This window comes from Oncorhynchus mykiss, chromosome 24, assembly GCF_057628025.1.
Source record: "Oncorhynchus mykiss isolate SJ-2025 chromosome 24, ASM5762802v1, whole genome shotgun sequence".
NCBI lineage: Eukaryota > Metazoa > Chordata > Actinopteri > Salmoniformes > Salmonidae > Oncorhynchus > Oncorhynchus mykiss.
In genome coordinates, this window is record NC_143045.1 from 9393116 (window position 1) to 9419308 (window position 26193).

Sequence of the window (26193 nt, forward strand, 5' to 3'; positions counted from 1 at the left end):
TAGACCCACTCCAATTTGCTTACCGCCTCAATAGGTCCACAGACGATGCAATCGTAACCACACTGCACACTGCCCTAACCCATCTGGACTAGAGGAATACCTATGTGAGAATGCTGTTCATCGACTACAGATCAGCATTTAACACCATAGTACCCTCCAAACTCGTCATCAAACTCGAGACCCTGGGTCAAGCTCGAGCTCTGGACCCTGGACCCCGCCCTGTGCAACTGGGTACTGGACTTCCTGACGGGCCGCCCTCCAGGTGGTGTGGGTAGGTAACAACATCTCCACCCCGTTGATGCTCAACACTGGGGCCCCACAAGGGTGCGTTCTGAGCCCTCTCCTGTACTCCCTGTTCATCCACAACTGCGTGGCCATGCACGCCTCCAACTCAATCATCAAGTTTGCGGACGACACTACAGTGGTAGGCTTGATTACCAAAAACGACTAGACGGCCTACAGGGAGGAGGTGAGGGCCCTCGGAGTGTGGTGTCAGAAAAATAACCGCACACCCAATGTCAACAAAACGAAGGAGATGATCGTGGACTTCAGGAAACAACAGAGGGAGCATCCCCCTATCCACATCGACGGGACAGTAGTGGAGAGGGTAGTAAGTTTTAAGTTCCTTGGCGTACACATCACGGACAAACTGAATTGTTCCACCAACACAGACAGCGTTGTGAAGAAGGCACAGCAGCTCCGGAGGCTGAAGAAATTTGGCTTGACACCAAAAGCACTCACAAACTTCTACAGATGCACAATCGAGAGCATCCTGTCGGGCTGTATCACTGCTTGGTACGGCAACTGCTCCTCCCACAACCGCAAGGCTCTCCAGAGGGTAGTGAGGTCTGCACAACGCATCACCGGGGGCAAACTACCTGCCCTCCAGGACACCTACATCACCCGATGTCACAGGAAGGCCATTAACATCATCAAGGACAACAACCACCCGAACCACTGCCTGTTCAAGCCGGTATCATCCAGAAGGCGAGGTCAGTACAGGTGCATCAAAGCAGGGACCGAGAGACTGAAAAACAGCTTCTATCTCAAGGCCATCAGACTGTTAAACAGCCACCACTTACATTGAGTGGCTGCTGACAACATACTGACTCAACTCCAGCCACTTTAGTAATGGAAATTGATGGAAATTGATGTAAAAATGTATCACTAGCCACTTTAAACAATGCCACTTAATATAATGTTTACATACCCTACATTACTCATCTCATATGTATATACTGTACTCTATCATCTACTGCATCTTGCATATGCCGTTCTGTACCATCACTCATTCATATATCTTTATGTACATATTCTTTATCCCTTTACACTTGTGTGTATAAGGTAGTAGTTAGGTTAGATTACTCGTAGGTTATTACTGCATTGTTGGAACTAGAAGCACAAGCATTTCGCTACACTCGCATTAACATCTGCTCAACATGTGTATGTGACAAAATTACATTTGATTTGAAACCTTACTGTGCTGGAGGGCTGGACTCCTGACATGGCAGATCTGATTTCCTTTCTGCCTGTGGAACTATCCACATCCATCCTCTCTCCCTCCTCTCGCTCCATCTCCTACTACATCGGCCACTATGACATTGTTTGGTTCGAGCCCCAATGTGTGGCTGTAAGTCCTGCACCATGACAACTGACTTCCAGATGAACCTGTTGTTATGTTATGTAACAGCAGACGTAACACAAACACTCTTTCATCCCACCGCCTGTCTTCTGACTCTGTCTGATCACACTGTGGCGTGGTGTAGCACCTGAGTGTGTGAAGAAACAGAGCTGCAGGGTTAGAGGATGTAGCCGTGGTGGCACAGTGCTACTGTGACCTCACTATGACCTTTCTGTCATACCCTAATGCCAGGCTTGTAAACTAGTATTGACATGTGACTAGGGCTGTGGCAGTCACGAAATACCGTCAGCTGGTGATTGTCAAGCAAATAACTGTCGGTCTCACGGTAATTGACCGTTAATTAACATAAACACGTTTAGCATCTACTGGCTTCCACACATAGCCTACAAGGCATTTTAAAAAGTATAATAAATCCTTGTAATATAGCCTACACCTTCACAATAAATTCATTATTTCTTTTAGCAGGTCTAAAGAAGCATAATATGAAGAAAATGTAGTCAATTTCAGAAGAACATTATAGCATACTCTGAGTTGTCCTTATGTTAGATCCTGATGTGGCTATGCCAAATGGCTGTGGACAACACTAGTTCATTTAGCAGACAAGATTCACTTATAATTCCGTGGCATTATTTTATAGTATGAGGAATAAGATTGAACAAAGCTGAATAAAATATAGATATTTTCTTCAAACGATTTGAGGGACATGCACATGCGTTTTGTTGAGCAGTTAAAGAAATAGGTACTCCTGTATGCTTAATTTAGAGTCATTAATGGAACAACTCTCCTCTTCTTCTGACGAGGAGTAAGAGAGGTCGGACCAATGTGCAGCGTAGTAAGTGTCCGTTTTTTTATAATATTTTTTTTTGTTTGAATTTTACCCCTTTTCTCCCCAATTTCGTAGTATCCAATTGTGTAGTAGCTACTATCTTAACTCCCGTACGGGCTCGGGAGAGACGAAGGTTGAAAGTCATGCGTCCTCCGATACACAACCAACCAAGCCGCTGCTTCTTTAACACAGCGCACATCCAACCCGGAAGCCAGCCGCACCAATGCGCCAGAGGAAACACCGTGCACCTGGCCACCTTGGCTAGCGTACACTGCGCCCAGCCCGCCACAGGAGTCGCTGGTGCGCGATGAGACAAGGACACCCCTACCGACCAAGCCCTCCCTAACCCGGGCGACGCTAGGCCAATTGTGCGTCGCCCCACGGACCTCCCGGTCGCGGCCGGTTACGACAGAGCCTGGGCGCGAACCCAGGACTCTGATGGCACAGCTGGCGCTGCAGTACAGCGCCCTTAACCACTGCGCCACCCGGGAGGCCGTAAGTGTCCATTTTAATATATAAAACTGAACACTACAAAAATACAAAATAACAACATGAATGAACAAACGAAAATCGAAACAGTAACGTTTGGTACAGACATAGGAAACATAATCACCCACAACTCAAAAGTGAAACCAGGCTACTTAAGTATGGTTCTCAATCAGGGACAACGATTGACAGCTGCCTCTGATTGAGAACCATACCAGGCCAAACACAGAAATCCCAAAACATAGAAAAAGGAACATAGACAACCCACCCAACTCACGCCCTGACCATACTAAAACAAAGACATAACAAAATAACTAATGTCAGAAGGTGACACTTTAGATGTTCTACAAACGTTGGGCTGTATGTTTTGATTTTTCATATATTGTAAGGCTGCATAATGAGACTCTGATGATTTTAATAAAGTTGCTTGAAAGTTTTTTTGTACAGGCTGTACACACTCCAATATTCTCTCATTCACAATTTGACAAGCGCTTGATAATGCCTCGAATTTCACAGTGGCATCCCCTTTGTGGCCGTCATGCGCCCTAAAACATCCATGCCGTTTGCGGCCCGGAGTGCTGCGTTGTGCCCTTCTCCCTGAGTGTAATACGCAATCGGAAGCATCTCTCGCTCACATGGCTCTCCGTCAGGTTACATATGAAAATAGACACATCCAGGATGCACATGCGAGAGTCCATATCCAATACCGAAATGCATATTGAAGTATTGGAAGAACTGTCCACATTTCATTTCATAATGAAATGTATTGACTTGAATTGGAATTAATTAATTAATGTCCATTTAGAATCTTAGTATTTCACTTGAAAGCTCTGAAATAACATTTGCAGTTTTTTCCCCCTTATCACTGTTCAGTGCATAATTTAAAGGGCTTCATGCTGAGCTGAATATAATGTTTCTGATCCAGTGGTATCGGTTATGACGTGTGTTGTTTGGCTGTATTTAACAGGGTCATTCCTATGTCTCGGTGATTTCTGGAGTATGGCACTAATTAAAACCGATAGGACCCTTTCACTGAGTCGTGTTCGAGGGTGCAACACCCTACTTAGTTAAGCTACTATTTTATTTTTACCCCCCTTTTTCTCCCCAATTTCGTGGTATCCAATTGTTAGTAGCTACTATCTTGTCTCATCGCTACAACTCCCGTAGAGACGAAGGTTGAAAGTCATGCGTCCTCCGATACACAACCCAACCATGCCGCACTGCTTCTTAACACAGCACGCATCCAACCCGGAAGCCAGCCGCACCTATGTGTCGGAGGAAACACCGTGCAGGCAACGAGACAAGGATATCCCTACCGGCCAAACCCTCCCTAACCCAGACAACGCTAAGCCAATTGTGCGTCGCCCCACGGACCTCCCGGTCGCGGCCAGTTACGACAGAGCCTGGGCGCAAACCCAGAGTCTCTGGTGGCATAGCTGGCGCTGCAGTACAGCGTCCTTAACAACTGTGCCACCTGGGAGGCCCCATGTCCTTGTTAGTTTGATGTGTTTTGGGGTTAAAGTGATTTTAAGAGTTTTTGTAGTTTTTTTTCTATCCCTTTGATTCCGTATTGGCAGAGCAGAAGCCCTTACCTAGGGCGCCTTCGTTCTACGGCTTATGTATAAATTAGGAATTTATATTTACCAAAGCAATTACGGTGAGTACCTTGCTCCTGGCCACAACAGCAGGGTCCCACCTGGGCCTGCGATCAGCAGCCTTCTGATCACTCACCCCATTCCACACCGCCGCTGGCAAGACACACACACACGAAGGCTTCTCCAAAACAACTTGGTAAGTCCAGTAATTTTGCACATTCTCAATTCACTTCATACTCACCTTTGAGGGTGAGTTACTGTGTTCAGTTCTTAACAAACAGCATCTTACTCAAAATAGAGATTCAGTGGGAGCAACACAGCTACAGTTGCTTGCGAAAGTATTCACCCCCCTTTCCTATTTTGTTGCCTTACAGCCTAGAATTAAAATAGATTTTTTTTGGGGGGGGTTGTATATTTTTTATTGGGAAACAAACAAGGAATAAGGCCAAAAAATGGAACTTGAGAGTTCACAACTATTTACCCCAACATAAAGTGTCTTAATAGAGCGTTGAGGCGGCTTAACAGTTCAATGTGCCTTGCCATAGATTCTACAAGTGTCTGGAACTCTACTGGAGGCTTCCATGAGAAATACCATCATTTGGTGAAAACGCTGTATCTGGCGTCGCTCCAGAATCTCCCATAAGTGTTCAATTGGGTTGAGATCTGGTGACGGAGACACACACACACACACACCCTTCTTTCAATGTCACTGAGATCTCTTCTTCCTAGCCATGGTAGGGCTAGTCGATATAACCTAAAAATCATGACTTGATTTTTTTTCAAACTTATGGGTGAATCACGATATGCATCTCATTTTTAATTAAATAAGCTTTGTTGTACAATTAAAGGTCAAATGCGCTGCATTTCAAACAGTCAGCAATAATCTAATGAATTCAGGGCTTATTAGCTTCTTGTAGGCATTATTGAAAATAAACACAGGTCTCATTAACAATCTCTCAAGCGCAAGCCCACGTGCTAGGTAGTAGCCAGCTAATTTATATTTAAAGTTTAGCCAATTTGGATCTATTTGCTAGCTAACAAGGTAGAACAGTTTAATTATTAATAACACTGTTTGAACAGCATGTTCGTCTATCCACTTTGTTAAGATGTTTAAATCAAGTGGCCTACCTTATTTTTCAGAATGAGAACGAGTTGTCAATTCTTTATATAATTGTGTTTTATGCTTATTGCACAGTTTATAAAACACAGACTAGGCAGCTAGAATAACAGTATTTGGCTAAAATGCTGTTTGTAAAACCAGAGGAAGAAGCGAAGCACTAAAATCTGTCCAAAATAAGGCCAATACGTTTCTGTGGGCTTATTTTGGACCAAAGCCTGTCACCTGCCTTGCCGCCTTTGGGACAACGCCTCCCATTGTTAGGCTGGAGACTTGTGCATTTGTTCATTTATATACAGACCTCTGGTGTAAATGGGAAGGTGCACAGAAGGAGCGAAGGAGGTAAGACCAAAAAGGTAAAATGAGAAGAAGCAGACATAAACGTTCATAAAAAAACACTCTAGATTCTTGCGATATGGGGATTTAGCCATGGTAGCCAAAATAATGGGCAACTGGGCATTTTATATATGACCCTAAGCATGATGGAACGTTAATTGCTTAATTAACTCAGGAACCACACCTGTGTGGAACACCTGCTTTCAATATACTTTGTATCCGTCATTTACTCAAGTGTTTCCTTTATTTTGGAGGTTACCAGCATATTAATGCAGTAGGCATTTGTCACCCAAGTTTTTACATGTATCATTAATGCATTTTGCCACAAAATATCAAAATATCAAAAAAACACATGCTTGTAAAGCAGGGCAGGATGTCAACAAGGCTTCTTGACTACAAACAAACTATAACCATGTGACAAGTCTCTTTTGTGAAAAAGTTGCTCCTCTCATTTAGATTACATGTGGTGCTCTAAAGATGTCCCCTCGGAATAGGAAGTCCCTTGTGATAGGCAGCCATGGATTAACCTGTGTGTGTGTGCCGCAGGGGGCCTGGCTGTCTATTCTATGGCAGGTAGATGAGTCAACAACTTAGCGACCGCTGTCCATGGTCTTGAAGTTAGCTAGCCCTTACTGATTCACACCACCCTCAGGGCAGAACATGTTTCTTCTATCTGTGGACATGTTTTACAATGGTCCTCTGGAAATGCCTGTGTCACCTTTCCTTACACCATATCGACAATGAACAAGTTCATGTGCCAAAGTCAAGTTGTGTCAGTTCATGATCCTGTGTATGGACATGTTTTACAATGACTCTTTGACAATGTCCGATCATCTCACCTTTCCTTTCATTTTACACCATGTGAACACGTCAATGTTCCTTAGTTAAGTCATGTCATGGTCCTGTGTGTGGACATGTTTTACATTGCGTCTGTCACCTTTCCTGTCATTCATAGTGTTAACATTGCCTACGTTCCACAGTCATGTCCGTCCAGGTTGATAAGGGTGGTCATGCTTTCGACAGTGTGGTGCTACTGCCTGCTTACACACCAACTTACTCACTCTACCAATGAACCAAGGTCATCTGGCTGGCTGACTGGCCACACTCCTAACTGTGGTTATGTCTATCGATCATCAGGGTTTTAGCTCTATTCATGTAGACAAGCAGGGGTACTGAATCCATATTAGGAAAATGTTCACCCCTCACCTGTCCAGGAGGAAGGACAGAGCATGTGCGGCGAGCAAATCTTTTTGGTTTCCCAATCCCTATGAGTGGTCGTCTCTGACTGTGTCTAATGTAACGTAATGCCTCATGCCAATCTCTTCTGACACTTGACGAGACATGTAGCTGATCTATTGCCAAAATTATATTCCAGAGCAACGGAGGCCTAATGCACTACATTAGGTTTGTAAAGTGAGGGATCAGCTGGCTCAAGGGGTCCGACTGCGCCCTCTCCTGGATGTGGGCCGCAGTACAGCCACTATTGATGAGCTCACCTGAGGCTAATTGACTGATGTTGTTTGTGCTCTCTTAAGGGGCAGAGGCGGAGAGTGATTATGAGCCGGAGACTATGGCGAATTCCAGGACAGTTGGATTCCCGGTTATAGGCTCAAGCTGTTGGATTGGCGTGTGGTATGAACCGTTAGTTTTATTGTTAGGATAGCCATTACCCGGGCCTTTGTTTGTATGGTCCCGGGGAGAGTTGAAAGATAAACTCCCATTACATTTTTGTTATTTTTCTCTGCGTCTCATTTCATGCTATCCTGCCCAGGATTCCGTCAGTGAATAGGTATGGCCTTTCACATTGGTGGACAATGCGGGCACCAGAAGCCAAGACTGATTGAACCCCCCCATAGCAGAGACACAGGCGAAGGGCAGAAGATGAGCGATGGTGGCATACAACAGGCACAAACACTCTACCTGCAATCAAGGACCTGGCATGGGAGAGACCGGCCGACAGGAGAGCAACGCCGATGTTGAACAGCCTGAACCCACGGATGAGCAAAGAGGGCGACATCAAGGCCTACTTCCTGGCCCTCAAACGGACGGCCAGGCGACAAGGGTGGCCTGAGTGGGCCGGGCTGATCTCGCCCCTGCTATCAGGGCCAGCACAGGCAGCGTATTACGACCTGGGCGAGGAAGCTGAGCTGGACTACAGCAAGTTGAAGGCAGAGGTGTTGGCTCGGTATAACCAGAGCCCTCGCGAGAGAGCCCAGAGGTTCCACGGATCAACCTACAGGGATGACGCATCACTTAAAGGACAAGCGCTCCAGTTAGTCCGCCTAGTCGGAGACAATCGCGGTCGACAAGTGCTTGAGAGAACTGCCACCGACCCTACTAAGAACAGTAAGCCAGAGCAACTCCCAGACAATGGATGCCCTAGTCAGGGCTATTGAGACCTATAGGGCTGTAGAGGCCGATAGGCGTCGGAAGCCTGCACAAGAAGCCCTTAGGCAGGTAGCCTAGTGGTTAGAGCATTGGACTTGTAACCGAAAGGTTGTAAGATTGAAAACCCGAGCTGACAAGGTAAAAATCTGTCGTTATGCCCCTGAGCAAGGCAGTTAACCAACTGTTCCTAGGCCGTCATTGAAAATAAGAATTTGTTCTTAACTGACTTGCCTAGTTAAATAAAGGTTTAAAAAAAAGTTTTTAAAGAAGCCCTACTACGAGTGGAGAGGAAGAGAGAGAAGCTTCCACCAGAGAGGGAGAGAACGAGACATGAACCTATTCCCCGCACGGTCCGGTGTTTTAAATGTCAAGCCCTAGGACACATCGCACGACACTGCCTGAAAATGGAGGAGCCCATGCCCACCGAGTCCCCTTACCCGAGCCCCGGCCACTCCCAGGCAAGGGACATTCCCCATCAAGCGCCCTGCTGGCAGGCAGAGACGGCCCCCACCCGGCGCATTCCGGTGAGAATAGGCAGAACTTAAACATTTGTGTTCCTGGACTCCTGCATCATGGTCTCCCTCAGCCAAAGGGATATACAGGACAACTGGACAGTGCTCGAAGGCGAAGTGAAGGTATCATGCATACATGGCGATGTCCAGGATTACCCCAGGGCCCAAGTAAAGATGACCACACCTGTGGGAAAGGTCACTATGGGGATGGACCTGTCACCGAACTTGTCAGTTCCCGTCCTCCTCAGTCGTGATTGCCCACTCTTCCACCGGTTGTGGGCCAATGCAGAGAAGCATCAGAGGGGCCGACAAGAGAAGAGGAGCTCACAGTACCCCATGGGCCCACCATAAAGTCCGGGAAAAGAAAGTAAACCACACTGGGCGACTAGACGGTCTACTAGGGGAACAAGAGAAGCAGGATGAGGATTCCACTGCTGCAGCGGGTCTTTGAAGAGACGTCTAGTGATGAGACGTGCCACGGAATCGAGAGCCAAGGCGAAGAGGGATCCAGGCAGGTGAGGATAGGAGGCAGGAGGAAAGAGAACGGCTTCGATAGATCTTTGCCGACTCCACACCAGAGGAGTCCCGGTCGTGGTTTGGCACGGAGGACTGGGACGACCACCTAAACAAGGTGCGAGCTGTGTTGGCAAGCCTGGAGGTGGCCAGGCTTACGACCAATCCTAAGAAGTGCCACCTAGGCTTAAACTAAGCCGAATACTTGGGGTACACTATTGGCAGTGGCCTCATCAAACCCCAGAAGGAGAAAACACAGGTGGTGTAGGAGTGGTCCAGGCCCGATAACAAGAAGGTGGTGCACGCCTTCCCGGGACTGACAGCATACTACCGGCGCTTCATACCAAACTATTCCACCATAGCAGCGCCACTGACTGACCTGACCCAAAACTCAGAATGGTGCGGATGGTATGGACCGACAGGGTCGAAAAAGCTTTTAATGAACTTAAGACTGTGTTATGCACTAACCCTGTTTTGAGGATGCCAGACTTTTACATGCCTTTTACTGTATTCATCAGACACAGGGATAGGGGCTGTGTTGTCACAGGGGGAGGGGGAGGAGTAAGACTACATTGTGTATATCAGCTGTAAACTGGCCCCTAGGGAGCGAAGCTATGCTACTGTGGAGAGAGAGGCACGGGTGATTAAATGGGCGCTAGGGTATCTGAGATATTACCTCCTAGGGAGAAGTTTCCGCCTTGTCACCGACCATGCCCCCTCAAGTGGATGGCGGGAAAAAGGGACAATTATACAACTGGACTGGACAACGAGGTGGTTCACAAGCGCAAAACTACACGGTAATGCGGATGCGCTTTCTCGCCGAGACCTGGTAGGTCCAGTGGCACGAGCCCCCCTGGTTCCGGCTTGAAGGGGGGATGTGTGAGGGATCAGCCGGATCAAGTGGTCTGACTGCACCCTCTCCTGGAGGTGGGCTGCAGTACAGCCACTACTGATGAGTTCACCTGAGGCCAATTGACTGATGATTGTTTGTGCTCTCTTAATAAGGAAGGGGCAGAGGGGGGAGAGGGATTACGAGCCGGATTCTATGGCGAATTCCAGGACAGTAGGATTCCCGGTTATAGGTTTGGCTCAAGCTGTTGGAATGGCGTGTAGTACCAACTGTTCGTTTTTTTTGTTTGGATAGCCATTACCCGGGCCTTTGTTTGTACGGCCCCGGGGAGAGTTGAAAGAAGAACTCCCAATACAGTTTCCTTCTTTCTGTTGAAGTCACGTCTCTGCGTCTCATTTCGTGCTGTCCCGCCCAGGATTTCGTCAGTGAAAAGGTACGGCCTTTCACATAGATCTATTTTACATTAGGTTTTTAGATATGTTATGCAGTGGCTGTGTGAGAGGTGAAATCCCCCTACAGCACACATCTGCCACATCAAATTCCATTTCAATCAGTCAGTCACACTCACTTATACCCCCTCCTCTGCCTCTCACTGCTAATAGCTAAATGTTATGGAGCTTTTCGGAACCTCCCGGCCTGCTCTCTAGTGTAACCCCCAGTTCAGTTGTGGATGCATTTTGAATAAAGGATTTTCTAAATGGGCTGCTGGATGTGAATATTCCATGTGTTGGGTGGGTAGACTGGATCGCAGCAAAACATAAGGCCTGAGCAACAGACTGACCACGATTACAGAAATACCTGTGTGCCTGGAACTAAGTGCATCTACAGTCTAGTCTATTAATCACTGTCGAACACATATTTATAAACCATTATTCATACTGTAACTGGTTGAAATCTTCTGCAGTACTTGATTCTTTCTCTCACAACAGCATTGTTAATGTCTAACAGGGTGGAAATCTCAGATGGAATAACAGAATGATTTTCTTTGTTCATTTCCCTTCTGTTTTTCTACCAGAGCTGCTGACTCAGACATGAAACTAATTAGTTAAAATCATAGCAACTTAGATTTATGACACCATGAGCAAATTATAGCCATTTTATAATCCAGACATGAAATTGAGTTCTCCCAGTCAAGGCTGACATTAAACCAACCGATTGTACCACCGCTATACCCGCTCCTCCATCTATAAAGATAAATCTCACTCATCCATTTGTGGAGATTGAAGTGTGGGCTCAACCTTGTGAACGCTGTGTGGTTGGTTGTTGTGTCACATGAATACATGCTTAGGTCACTCCAATGTTATCGTCTATAAAAGGGGAACCACATTTATAGGCCCTAGGTGAAAATACAAATGTGTATGTATTGCTGTGATAAAACTACCTGTTAGGGGGACAATAAATCACTCACTCTTTCATAATGGCAACAACTTTGTTTCCACCTATTTTAGTGTTGAGAAGCTGTAATCTAACCCTCCTGGGACATTTCTTGTTGGCTGTGTTTAAGAGCAACATATCCCAGAGTAAAGTTTCCACCACACACAGTCTGAGGGGAGATGTTTCCACAAGGCCTTAGTACAGAGGGCTGTTTGAGAATAGCCAAGAGGCAACATGACTGTGTGCTGGTGCCAGGTTCAGAAAGCACAGCTCTTTATCATCACCTTCTCCCTTATACGGCCATCTACCCTCTAACTAGGAAATCCACTGCATCTTATAAACAGACTAAAACCCTGTCTGAGTCTAGATATATGAGTATTTTCTACTGCATGGGAAAGCAAAGTCTTTACTTTAAGACTTCAGTCTGTTTTTGTATGTTATTTGCATTGTCTGCATAATTTAATGTCACTATATGTAATCAGCCATCTCTTAAGGTAATGTCCATAATTTGTCAGTTGAATTGGTATCAATGTGTGCTTACTTGATTAACACACATTTGCATATTGGCAGCTGGTCCATAATGCGCACCATCCTATGCTCCAGGTGTTTCTCGAGTCAAAAGTAAATTGCTCGGTTCTTACTTTATACTCAATGGCCATAACGTCTCCAACATGTATTATGTAGATTTAAGTTTAGTCCCCACATGCTGTGACCATGCTTCCTCTGCCCTTAATATGTTGAAATATTTGAGGCATAAGGAATTTGACCTTTAAAATATTGCAATGCATAATGCATGGCTGAACAACACAGAAGACATTTAAACAGCTCCACACAAACTGAGAGACACACAAAACAAATGCATTTTTAAACCAACAAATTTTGTAACGTTATTACAATTAACTTTACGAGAGGGGGTCCAGGCAGAATTGAGTAATACGTGCAATTTTCATCTCTTGATAAGTGTGATATTTTGAGGAAGGCTTCATAATGATAAGAGTCAAAATTTGTTGTTGACCTTTGGGCCTTCAAAACAACAGCACAAGTCAAACAACATTGCTCTTTTCCCCATCCTATGTCTTCATGATGGGTTCTCTCCCATGGTTCCATGGTGAACTGTTAATGCTTTTCAGGAAGTTTTAATAATATGAACTAACTTTTTTTCTCTTCTTCTGTATTTCATGCTAATGTTAAATCATTTATATGCAGTGCATTCAGTATTCACACCCCTTGACTTTTTCCACATTTTGTTTCGTTACATGCAGCCTTTTTCTAAAATTTATTAATTCATTTTTCCCCTCATCAATCTACCCACACTACCCCATAATGACAAAGCAAAAAATTCAGACCCTTTGCGAAGTAGTTTGTTGAAATACCTTTGGAAGCGATTACAGCCACGAGTCTTCTTGGCTATGGCAATACAAGCTTGGCACACCTGTATTTGGGGAGTTTCTCCAATTCTCCTCTGCAGATCCTTTCAAGCTGTCTCAGGCTGGATGGGGAGCGTCGCTGCACAGCTATTTTCACGTCTCTCCAGGGATGTTCGATCGCGTTAAAGTCCGGGCTCTGGCTGGGCCACTCAAGGACTTTCAGAGACTTGTTCCGAAGCCACTCCCGTGTTGTCTTGGCTGTGTGCTTTGGTTTGTTGTCCTGTTGGAAGGTGAACCTTTGCCCCAGTCTGAGGTCCTTAAGTGCTCTGGAGCAGGTTTACTTCAAGGAGCTCTCTGTACTTTGCGCCATTCATCTTTCCCTCGATCCTGACTAGTCTCCCAGTACTTGCCATTGAAAAACATCCCCACAGCATGATGCTGCCACCACCATGCTTCACTGTAGGGATGGTGACAGGTTTCCTCCAGACGAGACGCTTGGCATTCAGGCCAAAGAGTTCAATCTTGGTTTCATCAGAGCAGTGAATCTTGTTTCTCATGGTCTGACAGTCCTTTAGGTGCCTCTTGGCAAACTCCAATTGGGCTGTCATGTGTTTTTTACTAAGAACTGGCTTCCGTCTGGCCACTCGACCATAAAGACCTGATTGGTGGAGTGCTGCCGAGATGGTTGTCCTTGTGCAAGGTTCTCCCATCTCCACAGCGGAACTCTGGAGCTCTGTCAGAGAGACCATCTTGGTCACCTCCCTGATAAAGGCCCTTCTCCCCCGATTGTTCAGTTTGGCTAGGCAACCAGCTCTAAGAAAAGTCTTGGTGGTTCAAAACTTTTTCCATTTAAGAATGATGGAGGCCACTATGTTCTTGGGGACCTTCAATGCTGCAGAAATGTTTTGGTACCCTTCCCCAGATCTGTGCTTCGACACAATCCTGTCTCGGGGCTCTACGGACAATTCCTTCGACCTCATGGCTTGGTTTTTGCTCTGACATGCACTGTCAACTGTGGGACCTTATATAGACAGTTGTGTGCCTTTCCAAATCATATCCAATCAATTGAATTTACCACAGGTGGACTCCAATCATGGAGGATCAATAGGAAACAGGATGCACTGAGCTCAATTTTGAGTCTTATAGCAAAGGGTCTGAATACTTATGTAAATAAGGTATTTCTGTAATGTAGCAAAGGCTGTAATGTAACAAAATGAAATGAGGAGAAAGCCAAGGGGTCTGAATACTTTAAGAATGCACTGTACAATTGTATTTACTATTGTATGTACAATTGTAAAATACAATTGTACAATTGTATTTTGAGAACAATTTGACCAATTTGAAAGGAGGTTGATCCTGTGTCATTAATTCATTCTATTCTATATTTGTCTTTGCTCAATGAGACGTTGATTATTATCTAAAAGCAATTCATTTTAGCTTTTTAATAAAAGCATAAACAGTTGAAGTCGGAAGTTTACATACACCTCAGCCAAATACATTTAAACTCAGTTTTTCACAATTCATGACATTTAATCCTAGTAAAAATTCCCTGTCTTAGGTGTGTTAGGATCACCACTTTATTTTAAGAATGTGAAATGTCAGTGATTTATTTCAGCTTTTTTTTCTTTCATCACATTCTGAGTGGGTCAGAAGTTTACCTACACTCAATTTGTATTTGGTAGCATTGCCTAAAACTTGGGTCAAACGTTTCGGGTAGCCTTCCACAAGCTTCCCACAATAAGTTGGGTGAATTTTGGCTCATTCCTCCTGACAGAGCTGATGTAACTGAGTCAGGTTTGTAGGCCTCCTTGCTCGCACCCGCTTTTTCAGTTCTGCCCACACATTTCCTATAGAATTGAGGTCAGGGCTTTGTGATGGCCACTCCATTACCTTGATTCTGTTGTCCTCAAGCCATTTTGCCACAACTTTGGAAGTATGCTTGGGGTCAGTGTCCATTTGGAAGACCCATTTGTGACCAACCTTTAACTTCCTGACTGATGTCTTGAGATGTTGCTTCAATATATCCACATAATTTTCATTTCTCATGAAGCTATCTATTTTGTGAAGTGCACCAGTCCCTCCTGCAGCAAAGCACCCCCACATCATGATGCTGCCACCCCCGTGCTTCATGGTTGGGAGGGTGTTCTTCGGGTTGCAAGCCTCCCCTTTTCCTAATGGTCATTATGGCCAAACAGTTCTATTTTTGTTTCATCAGACCAGAGGACATTTCTCCAAAAAGTATGATCTTTGTCCCCATGTGCAGTTGCAAATCGTAGACTGGCTTTTTTTGTGGCCGTTTTGGAGCCGTGGCTTCTTCCTTGCTGAGCGGCCTTTCAGGTTATGTCGATATAGGACTCGTTTTACTGTGGAGATAGATACTTTGTACCTGTATCCTCTAGCATCTTCACAGGGTCCTTTGCGGTTGTTTGGGGAGTGATTTGCACTTTTCACACCAAAGTACGTTCATCTCTAGGAGGCAGAACGCGTCTCCTTCCTGAGCGGTATGACGGCTGCGTGGGTCCATGGTGTTTATACTTGCGTACTATTGTTTGTACAGATGAACGTGGTACCTTCATGCGTTTGGAAATTGCTCCCAAGGATGAACCAGACTTGCGGAGGTCTACAATTTGTTTTCTGAGGTCTTGGCTGATTTCTTTTGATTTTCTCATGATGTCAAGCAAAGAGGCACTAAGTTTGAAGGTGGGTCTTGAAATACATCCACAGGTACACCTCTACACCTTTAAAGGCACAGTCAAATTAGTGTACGTAAACTTTTGGCCCACTGGAATTGTGGTACAAGGAATTATAAGTGAAATAGTCTGTTTGTAAACTATTGTTGGAAAAATGACTTCATGTACAAAGGTAATCCCTTCCAGACTTGCCAAAACTATAGTCTGTTAACAAGAAATGTATGTAGGGGTTGGAAAACGAGTTTTAATGACTTAAACTGTAAGATTTTCATAAACTTTAAAATAAATAACATTGATGTATTTAACTATTGCAATTATATGAGCATGTCAAATTTAGGCTGCTAATTGGTCTAAAGTACAGAAATTAAAGAAAATATAAATAAAATGTATTAAAGATATTGTTTTGTTTTTCTCCCCTTGTACGGAAGCAGACTTAATGAAATGCATTTTAAAGGAAATGTAAACGCATGAGTTGTTGACTGTCGGCACATTTAAGCTGCTGGATTTGTATCTTGGACATGGCATCATACCACCTTCTTGACCTGACAGTGATTGCTCACCAGCTTTTTCCAGTGCTGTAGGTTGTGAATAAACCCAAAAACTGTCAATCAATCAAATGTATTTATAAACACCTTTTTTACATCAGCCGATGTCACAAAGTGCTGTGTAGATATAACAGACTGACCCCAGCCCCCCCGACACAAACAGCATAAATACTGGAGGCTGAGACCGGAGCGGTCGGGAGACACTGTCCCATAAGAGTTAATTGTTTTCGTTTTCACTAGTATTGTAAGCCTAAACCGACAGAGGAACTGTGATGCCTCTTAGGCCTAACCTTATTAGAACAAACAATTCCATGACCAAAGGAAAAGGTTAGTGTGAAAATAAGGTAGATAATATATGGATGTGTTCTCATGTTCTCTACTAAGTTGGGTAAATCCCAGAAGCAACACACAGTGTTTGTATATGAATTCATAAAGCCCTTTCAGCATGCCCATTCTGGTTTTTTTAAATGTTTGCACACTGCAATCCACCAGGGAAGAAATAGACCATTTTGTGGCAGATACCTCTTACTGTATTTGTTGCTCTGACGATGTAACCTGAAGATTTGACCCCTGTGTTTTCAGCCGTTAGTATCTCTGAGGCGGATACCTCTTACTGTATTTGTTGGTTTGACAATGTAACCTGAAGATTTGACCCCTGTGTTTTCAGCCGTTAGTATCTCTGAGGCAGATACCTCTTACTGTATTTGTTGGTCTGACGATGTAACCTGAAGATTTGACCCCTGTGTTTTCAGCCGTTAGTTTCTCTGAGGCGGATACCTCTTACTGTATTTGTTGCTCTGACGATGTAACCTGAAGATTTGACCCCTGTGTTTTCAGCCGTTAGTATCTCTGAGGCAGATACCTCTTACTGTATTTGTTGGTCTGACGATGTAACCTGAAGATTTGACCCCTGTGTTTTCAGCCGTTAGTTTCTCTGAGGCGGATACCTCTTACTGTATTTGTTGGTCTGACGATGTAACCTGAAGATTTGACCCCTGTGTTTTCAGCCGTTAGTTTCTCTGAGGCGGATACCTCTTACTGTATTTGTTGGTCTGACGATGTAACCTGAAGATTTGACCCCTGTGTTTTCAGCCGTTAGTATCTCTGAGGCGGATACCTCTTACTGTATTTGTTGGTCTGACGATGTAACCTGAAGATTTGACCCCTGTGTTTTCAGCCGTTAGTTTCTCTGAGGCAGATACCTCTTACTGTATTTGTTGGTCTGACGATGTAACCTGAAGATTTGACCCCTGTGTTTTCAGCCGTTAGTATCTCTGAGGCAGATACCTCTTACTGTATTTGTTGCTCTGACGACGTAACCTGAAGATTTGACCCCTGTGTTTTCAGCCGTTAGTTTCTCTGAGGCGGATACCTCTTACTGTATTTGTTGCTCTGACAATGTAACCTGAAGATTTGACCCCTGTGTTTTCAGCCGTTAGTTTCTCTGAGGCAGATACCTCTTACTGTATTTGTTGGTCTGACGATGTAACCTGAAGATTTGACCCCTGTGTTTTCAGCCGTTAGTTTCTCTGAGGCGGATACCTCTTACTGTATTTGTTGGTCTGACGATGTAACCTGAAGATTTGACCCCTGTGTTTTCAGCCGTTAGTATCTCTGAGGCAGATACCTCTTACTGTATTTGTTGCTCTGACGATGTAACCTGAAGATTTGACCCCTGTGTTTTCAGCCGTTAGTATCTCTGAGGCAGATACCTCTTACTGTATTTGTTGGTCTGACAATGTAACCTGACGATTTGAACTAATGGAGTCCCTTTAGGAAGGAAGTCCTAAAATGGACAACTTCTGGAGATTGATAATTCCATTAAGACCTGCCAGGTCAGCACGGCGCTGAAACCTATACAAATTACTGCAAATGTAAGGAAAATGTCTTTAGTGACTCATAAAAGGGGTACTATTTTAAATCAGATCAATACTAGGCATTCAGGAAGGCTGGGCGAGAAATCAATATCAATAATGATCGAGGTAATTACTTCCCTCAATAACGAGATATTCATTTTCGATAATGTCGATATAGAATGATTAGGTACAGTAGTCCATTTCACCTCTGTGACAGCAGGAACATGTGGAGAAGTGACAATATGCACGTGGAGAGGTATACACCCACTAAAAACCACTTAGCACCTTGAGTGATGGAGTAGCCTCTATTAACCATTAAAAATGAGTGATGTAGGCAAAAACAGTGTCAGTGACAGTTGCTTTCAACAAATAAATTATTGATAAAAAAAGCTTCAACTGTTTCAGAAATGTTGGAAGTGGTTTGGCTTTTTGAAGTCCGACAAAGAGCAGAGCAATGTTCAGTGCAAATTGTGCCGTTGTAACTGGATTCTTCCTGGGAAGGAGAGGAGGACCAAAATGCAGCGTGGTTGAAATTCATGGTTGTTTTTAATAAGAAAACTATACATGAATAAACTACAAAAACAACAAACGTGTAAACCCGAAACAGTCCCGTGTGGAACAAACACTGACACAGGAGACAATCACCCACAAAACCCAACACCAAACAGGCTACCTAAATATGGTTCCCAATCAGAGACAATGACTAACACCTGCCTCTGAAAGCAGCGAACACTGACAGCGTTTATGCCCTACAAGCAAACATCGAAAAGACACAAAGACATCACAAATGCTATTATGCGTTGCTAAGGACATCCTACCAATTAGCACAGTTAAAAATGAAGGTTTCAAGGGGCTAATCAATTTAATTGACCCCAGGTACGTGCTCCCTGGCCGCAAACATTTCTCTCACACTGCACTGCCCAAACTCTACGCCAAGTGTAGAGAAAATGTTAAGGAACAGCTCAAGACAGATTTTACGTATTTTGCTACTACTACCGATCTGTGGTCTAATCGCACGTCAGAGCCTTATATAGCCTCACTATCTACTATATTGACAAAGAGTGGAATCTTCGAAGTGAATGCCTTCAAACATAACACTTTCCTGACGACCACACGGGTGAGGCTATAGCAGAGGGGCTTATTGACGCTCTCGCCTCCTGGGGACTCAGTCAAGACAGACAGGTCTGCATTACAACGGATAGTGGTGCGAACGTGGTGAAGGCCGCTCAAATCAACAAATGGACCGACTGCAATGTTTTGGACATTGTCTGCACTTGGCCATTGGTAAGTAACCTTGTCATTGTGTATATTGAAGTGATTGGTTAGATTAAACTAAATGTGCATTTTGTTTCATCAACTGATTATGTTAAATATTACATTTGTACATAACTAAAGCGGTTATTGTGATTTTAACATTTGATTAAAATCTCTTGATTTCTCGTAGCCTTTTGTGACTAGGGGGCAGTATTTTCATTTTTGGAAAAAAAACGTTCCCGTAGTAAACGGGATATTTTGTCAGGACAAGATGCTAGAATATGCATATAATTGACAGCTTATGGTAGAAAACACTCTAAAGTTTCCAAAACTGTAAAAATATTGTCTGTGAGTATAACAGAACTGATGTTGCAGGCGAAAGCCTGAGAAAAATCCAATCCGGAAGTGCCTCATGTTTTGAAAGCGCTGTGTTCCAATGCATCCCTATTGAGCAGTGAATGGGCTATCAACGAGATCACTCTTTCTCCGTATTCCCGAAGGTGTCTACAGCATTGTGACGTAGTTTTACGCATTTATGTTGAAGAATACCCGTAGGCGGGTATTAGGCGGGTACATTGCGCAAGTGGTCACCTGATGGCTCCCAGGGTGACTCTCGCGTAAAATACAGAGGTAGCCATTACTCCAATCGGTCCTACTGAAAAACTAATTGTCCCGATGGATATATTATCGAATAGATATTTGAAAAACACCTTGAGGATTGATTATAAACAACGTTCGCCATGTTTCTGTCGATATTATTTAGCTAATTTGGAATATTTTTCGCCGTTTTCGTGACTGCAATTTCTGGGCGATTTCTTAGCCAAACGTGAAAAACAAACGGAGCTATTTCACCTACAAAAATTTTATTGGGGGAAAAAAGGAACATTTGCTATCTAACTGGGAGTCTCGTGAGTGAAAACATCCGAAGCTCATCAAAGGTAAACTATTTAATTTGATTGCTTTTCTGATTTCCGTGACCAAGTTACCTGCTGCTAGCTGGACAAAATGCTAGGCTATCGATAAACTTACACAAATGCTTGTCTAGCTTTGGCTGTAAAGCATATTTTGAAAATCTGAGCTGACAGGGTGATTAACAAAAGGCTAAGCTGTGTCTCAATATATTTCATTTGTGATTTTCATGAATAGGAGTATTTTCTAGGAATATTTATGTCTGTTGCGTTATGCTAATTTGTGTCAGATGATGACAACGGTCCCGTTCACAGGATGGGGTGTCACTAGAGGTTCTCTTAGAGAGAATGGGTAGAGACAAACGGGTGGATCGAGCAATTGGAGTGTTATTAAGTGGTAGGTGCCTTTTCCTATTTGTGGATAAAGAAGAGAGACCTGGCAGTTGCTCAAAAAGAACACAACTTACCCCAGCACAAGTTGGTGACAGAGCAGCCTACCAGCTGGGGATCACGTCAAAAGATGGTGCAAAGAGTCCTGGAGCAGGAGAAAGACATTTCACAGGTCATGTCCAGTGACCAGAAGAACCGGCACTTAACTCCCACCTATACAGATATAGATGTTCTTGAGTCCATCAACCAGATATTGACCCCACTCCTAGAATTCACAGATGCTCTGTCTGGTGAGTCTTATGTCAGTGTGTCTTACCTGAAGCCAGTACTACACCTGTTCAATACAGAGGTCATGAATCCTGATGATGGTGAAACAAAGCTCACCCAAACCATCAAAACGATAGTCATGGACTATCTGAATGAGAAATGATGACCTAGCCACAGATGACCTCCTGGCCTCGTTGGTCGACCCTCGGTCTAAAACACATTACATCAAAGAGGAGAAGATGGGCCACATAAAAGCAAGAGCTGTCTCAGAGATGGTCAATGAGGGACATGAAAACCCAAGCCCAGCACACGGAGATGTTGCTGCTGCTTCACCACAACTGCCAGCTAAAAAGAGAAAGTCACTGGGCAAAAAGCCATGCTCTACCACCACAGGTCTTACTGAAATCTAGCTGGTAGAAAAGGAACTCAGCTGCTACCTTCAGTCTCCTGATGCTGACAGTGAAACCAATCCACTGGACTGGTGGAACATCCACCAAAAAAACTTTCCCGAAGTCAGCCACCTGTCAGCCACCTGGCAAAGCGCTACCTGTGCATTCCTGCAGCCTGCTCCCCCTCAGAGCGTGTTTTTAGCATATGTGCCAACATGGTGACCTGCCATATGGGCAGCTTTAAAGCCAGAGACCGTAGACAGACTTGACTTTCTTGCTTGTAAGACAACAACTACCCCAACGTCAACTGTGATGTGCCATTAGGCTAACATTTATAATGCAAATTGACTTGCACTATGTTTTTTTAAATTTCTTGTTCATAACTGGAAAAAGGTTTATAGTTTTAAAAAAAAGTTGAGTTAATGTTATTTGTGAGTTCTTCTACTTCTGACAATAAATAAGAAACATTAAAGCCTTCGGTTTATTCAGGCAGGCTTGAGTCTGAAGCAGAAATTACCCTTTTAAACATTACTTGATTAAAATTGTGATAATTATCATTAAAGCAAATGCAACTGTGATGTGCCATTAGGCTAACAGTTATAATGCATATTGACTTGCACTATTTAATTTTTTTATATTTTTATTTCTTGCTCATGACTTAAGGGTTTACAGCTTTTTTTTTAAAGTGGAGTTAAAATGTTATTTGTGAATTCTACCTCTGACAATAAATAAGACACATTAAAGCCTTTGGTTTGTTCAGGCAGGCTGTAATGATTCTCGTAGGTGGAAGAAGGAGAGGCCCAAGGTGCAGCGTGGTACGTGTACATGATCTAGAACAAAACGGAACAAACGAAACAGTCCTGTCTGGTACAGAGACAGAAAACAACTACCCACAAATCATAGTGGGAACACAGGCTACCTAAGTATGGTTCTCAATCAGAGACAACGATTGACAGCTGCCTCTGATTGGGAACCATACCAGGCCAAAAGCAAAACATAGAACATAAACATAGAATGCCCACCCCAACTCACGCCCTGACCGAACTAAAATAGAGACATAAAAAAAGGAACTAAGGTCAGGACGTGACACAGGCTTGAGTCTGAAGCAGATATGCACCTTTTAAACATGATTTGATTAATATCATGATAATCATCGTTATCGAATGAAAATATATATAATGTGATAATTTATTTGCCATATCGCCCAGCCCTAGCATACAGTATGTTATTTTCCCATATACAACATCTGCTTTTTCTGTAAATGGCAGTACTCACTTAATGCATAGTTATGCAAACGTTTATAAGTATATGCAAAACTGATCAGTAGACGTGTAGTTTTTTTCCAGGCAGCACTGACATCTGTAGTACACATGACTCATGGCATACGTGGCAGGTACAGCATCATGTGGGTTTAAAAACCCCTTTAAAGAATGTGGTTAATAATTATCATGGTAGAGGCCAACCTGACTAAAAGTGGGGAACTTGGCCTAAATTATGATTAGTCGTGGCAAAAGTCTCCTTTGCATCAGTATTCAGATGTGCTGCGGTTGGCTGCCTGCGCCTACGATCCACCATAAAGGATCATAATGACTCTGTCAGGAGAGATGAGGGGGGCTGCAGCGGTGCAGTATGGGGCCTGGTCGACCCACACAGGCCAGGCTCCTGATAGTCACTGATCCTGAAGAGATGGAGACACTAATTTCATTGTGTGGACAATCATGGCTACTGCCATTAATTGATGACACGCAGGTTCACACACACACACACACACACACACACACACACACACACAAACCACAGTTTGTAGTGGTAGGCTTGTTTACATGTTAGTTATTTTCTCTCTGTCTGTGAAATGTATTTCAGAGAATGTCACTTGTGATTTACATCAACGGCACCGGCACGTCAGCCTCTTCAGTGATCACTTTGATCGGTCAGGATCCCGTAGTAAAGTGGGGAAGGTTGGTCGCCAGGTAATTTGAGTGACGCTTTGTAAATGACATCTGAAGATAATATCTCTCGCTTGTTGTCAAAGGCATTTTGATCAGTGTGTGTTACAGCATTCTCATTTCTAACAATATCGTATGACTAGCTGGAGCCATTGTGGATTGTGCAGATGATTCCGGGTCTCGTCCCGTGTGTAATCATTGTGCGCGTGTGTTATTTATTCGAGGTACTCTTCGCTCTTTTGTTTGGGTTTCAACCCTGTGTTTTGGTATAGTGTTTGTTTGGTCTTCGCCCCCATGCTATTACACGGCATGCCGTAATTTGGGCTTAATAAAAAACCTATTACGCATTCCTGTGCCTGTCTCCCGAATCATTGACACCAGCATGACACTCTTTCACTTTATTTATGTTTGATATGCAGTAAGCACCCGGGGGGGACGATAACTGCCAGGGGTTAAGGCAGTGATAGATTTGCAGTTTCACACAGCTTTCAGATGTTTTTCCCTCTATTTCGGAGCTTCCTCTGTAGAGAATAGAATAGAGGATGTGAGTGAGCATCACATTTAAAATCATCTTAATGTCTCATAATGGCTGAGAGAGCTGCGTCCTGATGTGTTTTACCTATCCAGGCACGGTGCACAGCATTACTTTAAAGCTAAACAAAGAGACAGGCTTAAGCTAGGCTCAATGAATAGTGCAGGTGTGACAATAGGTATAGGTGGCCTCATAGCTACAGTGCTGACACATGCCTGGCATTATTGAAGCAAAGGCGATTTCTGGAATATTTAGCCTACAGAGTCTGCTGCCCACAAGGCATTTAGAGATATGAGAGTCGTTGTTTTTTTGGAGTCAGAATAACTTGTCTTTACTGTAGTATACTTGAATAAGAAGATGACTATGGTATGTTGTAATTTTCAGATTTTAAATTATGTATAACTATCACGCATAAACAGAATCTCAATACTGGGATTTGCCTTGGCTCGAATTGTATTAACTTTTCAGAATGGAACTGAAAAAGAGAGAACATGGAAACTTCGATAGGATAGGCTATTATCTTGAAAATCTGTTGGGGAGAAATGGACTTGCACTCAAGCTGCTTCAACGGGAACACACACACACACACACACACACACACACACACGGACACGGACACACACACGAACACACACACACACACACACACACGAACACACACACACACACACACAAACACACACACACCCCTCCCTCCCTCACTTTCTCTTGTTTCTGCTATCTAGAATAATTGGGGAACCTGATAAACATGTTGTTTAGTGCTCGCTAATTACTAGTGTGGCCTCAAGGCAAAACCCCGGGCTGCATTCCACCCTCATTTCTCCGCAAAGGGGCATTGTAGGCCTATTGTCTGAATATTGCTTTTCTTTAGCAGTATCAGGAGAAAATACAGTCAATTAGGATATGTGTTAGCCTCCATTGCGGAGCATATTGTTGTTAGCCATGGGAATAGTTCTGCTCCTTTCTTGACCGAAGTTACAGTATGTAATACTATGAATTATGTAAGTTCAATGAGAATTGGCTCGATAGTGTTTAGTGCAGGGCTCACATCACAACATGCCATAACTAATTCCAGTATATGTATTCAATCCCTGAAACACTATGCCTGGAGCTATACTTTTCAGAGCTGTTTCCTCAAAGCCAAATCTCTATGGTAGATGTATATATCAATAAGTGTTGTGGCTCCTCAAGGGAAAACATGTCTGTGTTCTGTTGGGCCATGTTGTCCCCCAAGGCTGGGTGTAGGATCCATTACATTCTACAGTACTGGACCCAGTGCAGTCTACCACAGTGCTGTGCCAATTTACACTCTCCTGTTACAGTACATTTAGCCACCTACAGCATTGCTTGGATATGCACAAAAACGTCCTAGCTGACTCAAAATCCCATCGTTTAATTCTACTTACTCAGCACCACCAACAACCTCTATACGTTGAAGTCATTTCACACAAGATGTAAACAGATGTCTCAAATTCTTAATTTTGCTGTGTCGTGGCTCCCATTTTTAACCTTGGTAGCCATGTTTTTTTCTTACTTTTTCCGTACATGCTGATCCATCACTATGCAAATGTTACGTTGCATTTAACAACTGATATTTCAATTGGTTCCTCAACTGCCTCCGGAGGTGGTAATCCGCAGCCAATCATAGGCAGACACTCAACCAGATACCTCCGACCTCACTTTCTGACCTTCATCCGATCACATGAAGGGACATAATGTCATTTTACTGGTGTAGGCAGGGTCAGATGCTTTCCCTTTCTATTTAGTCCTGTATTGGGGTGATACAGCCTTGTGAGCTTCTGTACTGCTGTTTAATCAGTAGTTCTTGGCCCAGTGTGCCTCGCATTGACAGCGGAACTCAGTAAAGTCAGAGGAGTCAAGCAGACTCTGGAGCTAACATGATTACTGGTGACGTGGTTAGTAAGGCTGAAATGTTTTTGCCAGCGGCATTCTGTTTTGTGCATCTCCAGTGCTTCTTCCTGGAAGGCCTCATGCAGTTTGTATAGGTTTTGAAATGATGTATTTAATTTGGTGTGTTCAGAAGTAAACAGAGTTCTCCTCGATTCACTCATGATGTTTTTATGTCATTGACACATTCATTATCAACAGTGGCTTCAATTTCACATTCATATTAGCCTGGCATTTCATTTTACAGGGACTATATTTTTAATACTTTTATGAAACACATTAGAATAAGTAGCCATGTAATTACTCCAGAAATTGGCCATGACAAATGTGATACCAGAGCAGACATTTTCCCTAAAAAACTGGCAAACAAAGGTTTTGTCAGCTTCTATGACACCTTTCAGTGCTATACTGCATGCATCCTAATTTATTTTGGTAGGGAACTCAGTTGTCTGGTTCTTTCCACTTATTAACCTAGATTGTGTGAAACTTTGTCTAAATGTGT

At 43.7% G+C, this 26193-nt stretch overlaps 1 protein-coding gene and 1 pseudogene across 2 annotated transcripts in view; both read left to right on the forward strand.

The window, feature by feature from the left end:
• Positions 1 to 26193, forward strand: part of lsamp (limbic system associated membrane protein) — a 1014422-nt gene that overhangs the window by 298848 nt on the left and 689381 nt on the right. The gene's annotated exons all lie outside the window — the stretch shown is intronic.
• On the forward strand, positions 9322 to 22352 carry LOC149972358 (E3 SUMO-protein ligase ZBED1-like; annotated as a pseudogene). Its single transcript, XR_016491244.1, has 4 exons — positions 9322 to 9417; positions 17844 to 17896; positions 18974 to 19381; positions 20603 to 22352. The product of XR_016491244.1 is annotated as an E3 SUMO-protein ligase ZBED1-like (transcript).